We start from the raw sequence: 7,602 nt of genomic DNA on the forward strand, positions 1-7,602 counted from the left end.
AACTGGATCCAAAACATTCTCCACACGGGTAAAGCTGCCATTCTACTCAATGGTGTTCCAGGCAACTGGATTCAATGCAAGAATGGCTTGCGGCAAGGCGACTCGGCCTCCCCTATCTCTTCATAATCGTCGCCGACTTGCTCCAATAGCCAATCTTCCAGAACTCAGAGCCTGCTCTCCACCATCCCATCTTCTCCCACCTCCCTCCCACCGTCCTCCAATACGCTGATGATACGCTCATCATTGCCGCCGCCTCTCCGGTCGCTGTCGCAACCCTCAAAGTAACCCTAAACAATTTCGTGCAGGCAACGGGCCTAACCATCAACTTCTCCAAAACCTCTCTAGCCACTCTCCACACAGATGATACCATGGTCTCTGCCATTGCCTGGTCATGGGTTGCTCCCGCGCACCCTTCCCTCAAACGTACCTCCCCCCCCCTTGCCCCAACTAAACCTCCAACCAATGCATTCACTCCGTTGATAGAACGTGCTCGCAAACTACAGACGGACTGGCGTGCTAAACTGTTGGACAAAGGTGATCGTCTCATTCTCATCTCCGCGGTTCTAGACTCCCTCCTTACTTACTTCATGTCAGTGTTTCACATTGCAAAGAAAACCCTCAAAATCATTGACTCGCTCAGAAGGGCTTTTTTCTGGGCAGAGGACGATGCTTGCTTAGGAGCTCAATGCCTTATTGCATGGAAAAATGTCTGCTTGCCATTTTTTTTGGTGGTTTAGGGCTTCAAAACCTGCATGTCCAAAATAATTGTCTACTAATGAAATTTGCCGCCAAAGCCCTCTCCTCCGCACAGACACCTTGGCTAGAATGGATGGACCTTCAACACCCCAACGCTCTAGTCTCCTCGTCTCCTACTACCTCCTCTCTCCGTCGCACAATTGCTCGGCAAATCCCCACCCTACAGACAATCTCTTTTGTGCTAACCAATAGTGGATCTCATACGTACTTCTGGCTTGACACCTGGTTAACCCCAAAACCTCTAGCTACCACCTTTCCCCACCTCTTCTCACACTCCAACCTAGAGCTGGTTAAAGTGGCTAATATTTTGCGTTTCAGTATTGAAGCTAACCTCCGTAATCGTCTCTCTCTTACGGCAGAACAAGAGCTTGTGTCGTTTTTGGCTATTTTGCAGGATTTCATGCCTTCGGCGGAGGAAGATCAAAGGTTCCTACACCGAGGCCATGCCTTCTCCGCCAAGCACGCGTATAGCGCCCTCATGGCTAGGCCAGACAATGATCTCATTGCACCCCTCATCTCGGGCACTAAGGCTCCTCGCAAGCTAAAAATCTTTGCTTGGCTTCTCTTCAAGGACCACCTCAACACTAGGGTTAACCTTGCCCACAAGCATATAATCTGCTCCGATGTATGCCCGCAGTGTGATAGGTTACCCGAAGACTCCATGAACCTCTTCGGCACATGTCCACTTGCCAACATGATATGGCAACAAATCAGGATTCTGCCGCAGACCGGCGACATCGCTGAGCTTTGTGACACTCCACTGCCTCACCACCTACCCAAAAAAGCATGGGCATTCGTCCTCATGGCACTACTATGGAAGATATGGGCAGCACGTAATGATATGTTGTTCAAAAGTGTTAATCAATGTTCTGTAATAACCCTCAAAGCCCTTATCTCTGATTTGGATCTTTGGTCACACCGTCTCATGGAGGCATGTGACAAGGAGGACGTCTTCTTGTGGTGTTCCTACCTCTCTGCACGTTGCACGGTGTCTATGTGATTCTGTACTCGCTGCTTCTGCAGCCTTTTGAGTAATATATTCAGGTGGGGGAGCTCCCCCCGGGTGATTCTAAAAAAAAACCCTGATGATGTGAGTAGAGTACTGGATATCTAACAGGCGGGGCTGGCGGTGGTGAGCAGGTGAAGGTGAGGAGAAGAAAACGCGCGAGAGAGATAAGAGGACGAGGTGGCCGGGGAGGGGAGTGACTGAGAAGGGATGTGATGAGATAAGGCTGATGTGGAGGTGAGCGGTTCGCGAAGCCCTCGGACATGTGGTGCGCGAGAGAAGCGGGGGATGCGTGAGTTTTACTGACCGGCAGATTTTTATCGTTTACTACCATGCTTAAGAAGTTGAAGCACCGGCCTGCACAGTAGTATCCAACACAGACAGAGAAATACTGTAGATATACAAGATGAGCACGGCCATGGCATCACTGGTGCTTGCAGTGCTCGTGTTGCCGTCGGCAACAACTGCCGCGGTGGCCACGGCCAGAAGAAACTGCTCCGACACCTGTGGTATGGTTGGTGAGATACCTTATCCGTTTGGATTAGGTCCGTCATGCTCCTTACCTGGTTTCAGCCTCACTTGTGCGGACAACACCAGTTACCCCATGCTGGGCAACCTACCCATCGAGAGCTTTGACATCTTTGGTTCCAACAACCTGTACGCCAATATCTCGTACTCCTACAACTACCTGTACGCCAGGATCTCCTACACCGTGAAGATGATTCCCGGTGTCCGCAACTACTCTGTTCACTGGGAAGCTCCGGCCCGGCACTTTGCCATGTCTGGCTCGTCAAACATGTTGTTCGTTGTTGGCTGCGGCGTCAAGGCCTCGCTGTTCATCGGCAACTCGACCTTTGAGGTTGGGAACTGCTACGTCCTCTGTGCGGAAGCTCGAATCATGGAGAAGCTGCCCAAGGGGGTGTGCGATGGCATCGGATGCTGTTTCATCGACATACAGGTGAACCTAAGGGCGTTCACCCTCAACATCTCACGCACCAGCGGTTCTGCACGCTCCAAGGAGGTGTACGCGTTCATCAGCGGAGGTGGTAAGGACCAAATATTCTGGCCAATTGACGCCCTGAGATCTTTGTTGCCGGAATATCTCGAGGGGTACGAATATGCTACCCTGGAATGGGCTATTCCCTACCAGCCCAATTGTAAGCGCGCCATGGAGGACAGGGCAAGCTATGTATGCGTTGCTAATCACAGTGAGTGTAAGGACTCGTCGATCGGTGGATACTTCTGCGCTTGCAAGTGGGGTGACGACGGCAACCCCTACGTCCATGGCGGGTGCAAGCGGGGTGAATACGAACCACCTCCACCGCCTCCTGCTCCTCCGGCAGGTCAGCTCTAAATTAAACTAGCTAAGGGCGTTCACCCTCAAAATTTGAAACGTGCAGATACTTTTTTAATTTTTTAATAAATTGAGCACTGGATCTAGGTAGCCAAAATAAACCAATTGTATTTCGCAAGTCATTGATATCTATTGTTCATCTGCTCAAACGTTTGCATGATCTTCCCTCCTTTGAACAGTCGTTTATGACTCCATCCAACCGAAGAAGGATTGTCGCATGTCGTGCGGGAACGTGAGCATCCCGTTCCCCTTTGGAACAAAGCCAGGCTGCTTTGCAACTGAACAATTCTATCTCAAATGTCTTCGACCCTTGCCAGGGACCCTTCTTCTGGTGCTTGAATCGAATGAACGATTGGTTGTCACTGACATATCTATTGACGACGGTATTTTGCGCCTGCTCGAGAAATCAGAGCCAACTGATGTCCTTTCTAATCCGGAGACGATTTACGCCTTATCCGGGAAATGGAGCGTGGTGAAGTGGGCCGTTGTTAAAATGCCATGCGAGCATGGAAAGCTAAACGAGACCAGCTACAGATGCTTCAGCTCCCATAGTGACTGTATCGATGTCACCGATGATGGAACACTCCAACTTCTCGGCTACCGCTGCAAGTGCTCTTCTGGTTTCCAAGGAAATCCTTACATTAAAGATGGATGCAAAGGTATAATTTCTTACACTTAATGTTGTTTTACATTTTTTAGGGGATATACAAATTCTTGAGTTTTATCACTTCAGAGCCTAATCTGGTTAGCATAGCGGCCCTGGATCACCACTGATGTCATTGTGCGAATTACAGATATAAACGAGTGCCTACAGCCAGATAAATACACCTGCAATGGTATTTGCCACAATAAATTTGGGAGCTACACGTGCACACGCACAAGCACGGTAATCTTCCATTCTTAAATAGTTGCAACCCACTATGTAATTTTCCTCTTCATGCAACTATGTCACATCATCAAGTCATGCATGTAGCTAGTCATAAGTTAGTTTTTGCATTAATTTATTCCTTCAAAGCATGCCACCTCATCAACTCATGCATGCATGTTTATTTGCTTAACTTAGTCATACAAAATACTCTTACTTTGTTTTAGTTTACTTAGCACTTCATTTTTAACAGGATTCCCACAGCAATCGCGCGGGGCATCATCTAGTATTAGGTAAGCGATCTATACCGCTTGAAATCCTGGCAATAGTGTAATCAATGTCTTGAAATAAAGAATCGTTCGGTTGCATTGTTCCTGATTCCTAGCTCGGGGGTTTAAATACCTTTAACTCGACTTAACTGGCTGCAGGTATCACCATTGGACTAAGCAGTGGTGGAGGCATTCTATTTCTTGCCGTATTTGTTGCTATTCTTACACGAAGATGGAATCGGACCATTCAGAAGCGCTTGAGAAAAATGTATTTTCGGAAGAACAAAGGCATTTTGCTAGAACAACTTATCTCTTCAGACAAAACTACCAACGATGGCACAAAGATATTCTCCCTGGAGGATCTGGAGAAGGCAACAAACAATTTTGATCATGCCCGTGTGGTTGGACGGGGTGGCCATGGCACTGTCTACAAGGGCATCTTGATCGACCAGCGCGTGGTGGCCATCAAGAAATCAACGCTCTCGGTGATCAGCGAGATCGAAGAGTTCATCAACGAGGTGTCCATCTTGTCGCAGATCAACCACCGAAATGTAGTGAAGCTCCATGGATGTTGCCTCGAATCCGAGGTCCCTCTGCTTGTCTATGAGTTCATCTCCAACGGCACGCTCTACGACCTTCTGCACCGCCCCTCCGAGCAAAACAGTAGCAACTTATTGATGCCATTGTCCTGGGAGGAGCGCCTGAGGATCGCCACCGAGATCGCGGGCGCGCTCACGTACCTGCACTCTTCGGCTTCCGTGTCGGTCCTCCATAGAGATGTCAAGTCCATGAACGTGCTCCTGAATGATAGCTACACCGCAAAGGTCTCGGATTTTGGCGCATCGAGGCTGATCCCCATCGATCAAACGCACCTGGTCACCGCCGTTCAGGGTACGTTTTAGGTACCTGGATCCGGAGTATTACTACACGGGCCAACTCAACGACAAGAGCGATGTTTACAGTTTTGGAGTGATACTTGTTGAGCTGCTGATGAGGAGGAAGCCCATCATACAGAACGAGCATGGCAAGAAGCAGAACTTGTCAAACTACTTCTCGTGTGCCATGAGGGAGAGGCTCCTCGAGGAAACGGTGGACGCGCAGATCCTGGGGGGTGGAAGAGATGAAGGGGTTCTGTGCATGGCTCAGTTGGCAGAGGAGTGCCTCAGGCTGACTCGAGAGGAGAGGCCAACCATGAAAGATGTGGAGATGAGGCTGCAGCTCCTCACAGGAATCCGCGTTGCACCGAGGGTGAGGCAAGAAGAAGAGGCAGGACCTGCGGGAGACGACGGACATGGCGGGGTCGACTCGGTAGTCGGTCAGCATGGCTCACGTCAGTTCAGCCAAGAACACGAGTTCGTTTCATCTCTGCGTGTACCGCGGTAGGTTGTAGGCACACCTTATTTACATTTCGCACTTGCCAGAAAAATAATTTATTTTCCTGTTAAAGCGGTTATTATTATGTGAGTCACAGTCGATAGCATTGAGAGTGTCAATGATTAATGCTTCTCAAATAATAGGACTGGATGAAACTGATTTTCATAAGGGCGTGTACGGTGGTCGATAAGGTGTTTTTGTCTTAAACATATCACATCATCTAAAGATGATAGTGTACGGTGGTCGATAAGGTGTTTTTGTCTTAAACATATCACATCATCTAAAGATGATAGTAAAAGATGATGTACAATGATTTATTTCTTAGTTTTATCTCTATTAATTAGGTATTCCTAGGGGTCTATCTTGGGCCCTAACTATTGCAAATCTAAGTGACTCAATCATACTGGCAAAAACAAACAATCAAACAATTAAAAATACTTACACAAATCTTCGTGTAAAATCAATGACATAGGACTTAGTAGTGAAACACTTAGCACATCTGGATGTGCATTAGCAAAACTGTATCCTAAATATGTCATGAGAGAATTTTGTTGCTAAGAATCCTCTCTAAATTAAGAGAAGAAAAGATTTTCTTTCTTTCCTTCTAATTTCTTCCTCATTCACCTCAGCATATATCCACATGGCACTCCTAAGATAACACCATTACATGCCCTAAAAGCATATAAAATAATTGATAAGACAGTCTTATCTTAATCCTACTTCATAGTTTAAATGGCAATATAAATACGTGTACAATGGTTATCTCTTAGTTTTATCTGTGATAATTAGATATGCCTAAATATCTATCACGATCAGATGATCACCTCCTAATTAAGAGAAGACAAGCTTTTTTTTTTCTTACGGTTTCTCTCCCCTCCTCATTAGCATGTATCATATGTAAAACTAAGATAACACCATTGTACATTCCCTAAACCGCGCGAGATATAATGGTGATAATGTATGTCTGTACTCACTATCTAATTTGTTTGGTGGCTGGAAAAAACAGAAGTGGTATAACTTTTGAACCGAACAGCATAGATCGGAGAACCGAAGACACATGTTGCATGAATTTTCTATCTAAATTGTACAAAACTCCTGACAAAATTATTGGACTTTTTTGAGAACCAACCAACTATTAGTTGGGTGAATAGTAGGGTTTTATCCCAACTCACGTGAGATCAAACTGTCATAGGTTTGACCCTAATACGGTGAAAACATAAATTTTTTAAGACTAATATAAAATATTTTTCTATATATTTATGATTTTATTGAGTGGTTCACTATTTGTGGTTAAAGCCCAACATATCTTTTCCATTCTATAGAAAACTTCACGGAAAATAGGAAAAACAGACACATGAGCGATCCACAGAGATAGGAGAAATTCTATTCGAGTGAGAGGTGGTTGGAGAGGAGTCCGGGTTGGCCACCCACTTATGCCGCTAGTGGTGCCCACTGAAATCGGTCCCCTTCCATTGCAAGCTTTTTCTTTGACTTTAGACGTCATTCTTCTATAAATTGAGGGGTTTTGGTGGCAACATAGAGCACGGATAAATAGACAGAAAAGAGATCCAATCTAGTGAACACCATTAGTAGATACTCCCTCCGTTCCAAAATAGATGACTCAACCTTGTACTACTTTAGTACAAGATTGAGTCATCTATTTTGGAACGGAGGGAGTATAAATTAGTCTTCTTCCTTTTCCAAAAAGATGTGTATTCTTCTTCCATGAGTTGTTTGTAGTCTCCTCGCGGGACACATATTTGTAGTAGCAACTATGTAACAACTTTTCTCTTTTGAATTGCATGGGTGGCCTAGCATGATTGTAGTCCTTGTTCTTCTAACATCATACGAGTCGATGCCATAATTATCATCAATATTTCATCTGTTCCAAAATATAAGGTGTACTAGTTTTTTGAAAAGTCAAACTTTTGTAACTTTGACCAAGTTTACAGCCAAAAATACAAACATCTACAATACT

General features: G+C 45.8%; 1 pseudogene; it reads left to right on the forward strand.

The window, feature by feature from the left end:
* The first annotated feature begins 2,083 nt into the window (after positions 1–2,083).
* Positions 2,084–7,114, forward strand: LOC123047497 (wall-associated receptor kinase-like 8; annotated as a pseudogene).
* Positions 7,115–7,602: the final 488 nt, after the last annotated feature.

This window comes from Triticum aestivum, chromosome 2B (assembly GCF_018294505.1).
Source record: "Triticum aestivum cultivar Chinese Spring chromosome 2B, IWGSC CS RefSeq v2.1, whole genome shotgun sequence".
In the NCBI taxonomy this organism is placed as follows: Eukaryota; Viridiplantae; Streptophyta; class Magnoliopsida; order Poales; family Poaceae; genus Triticum; species Triticum aestivum.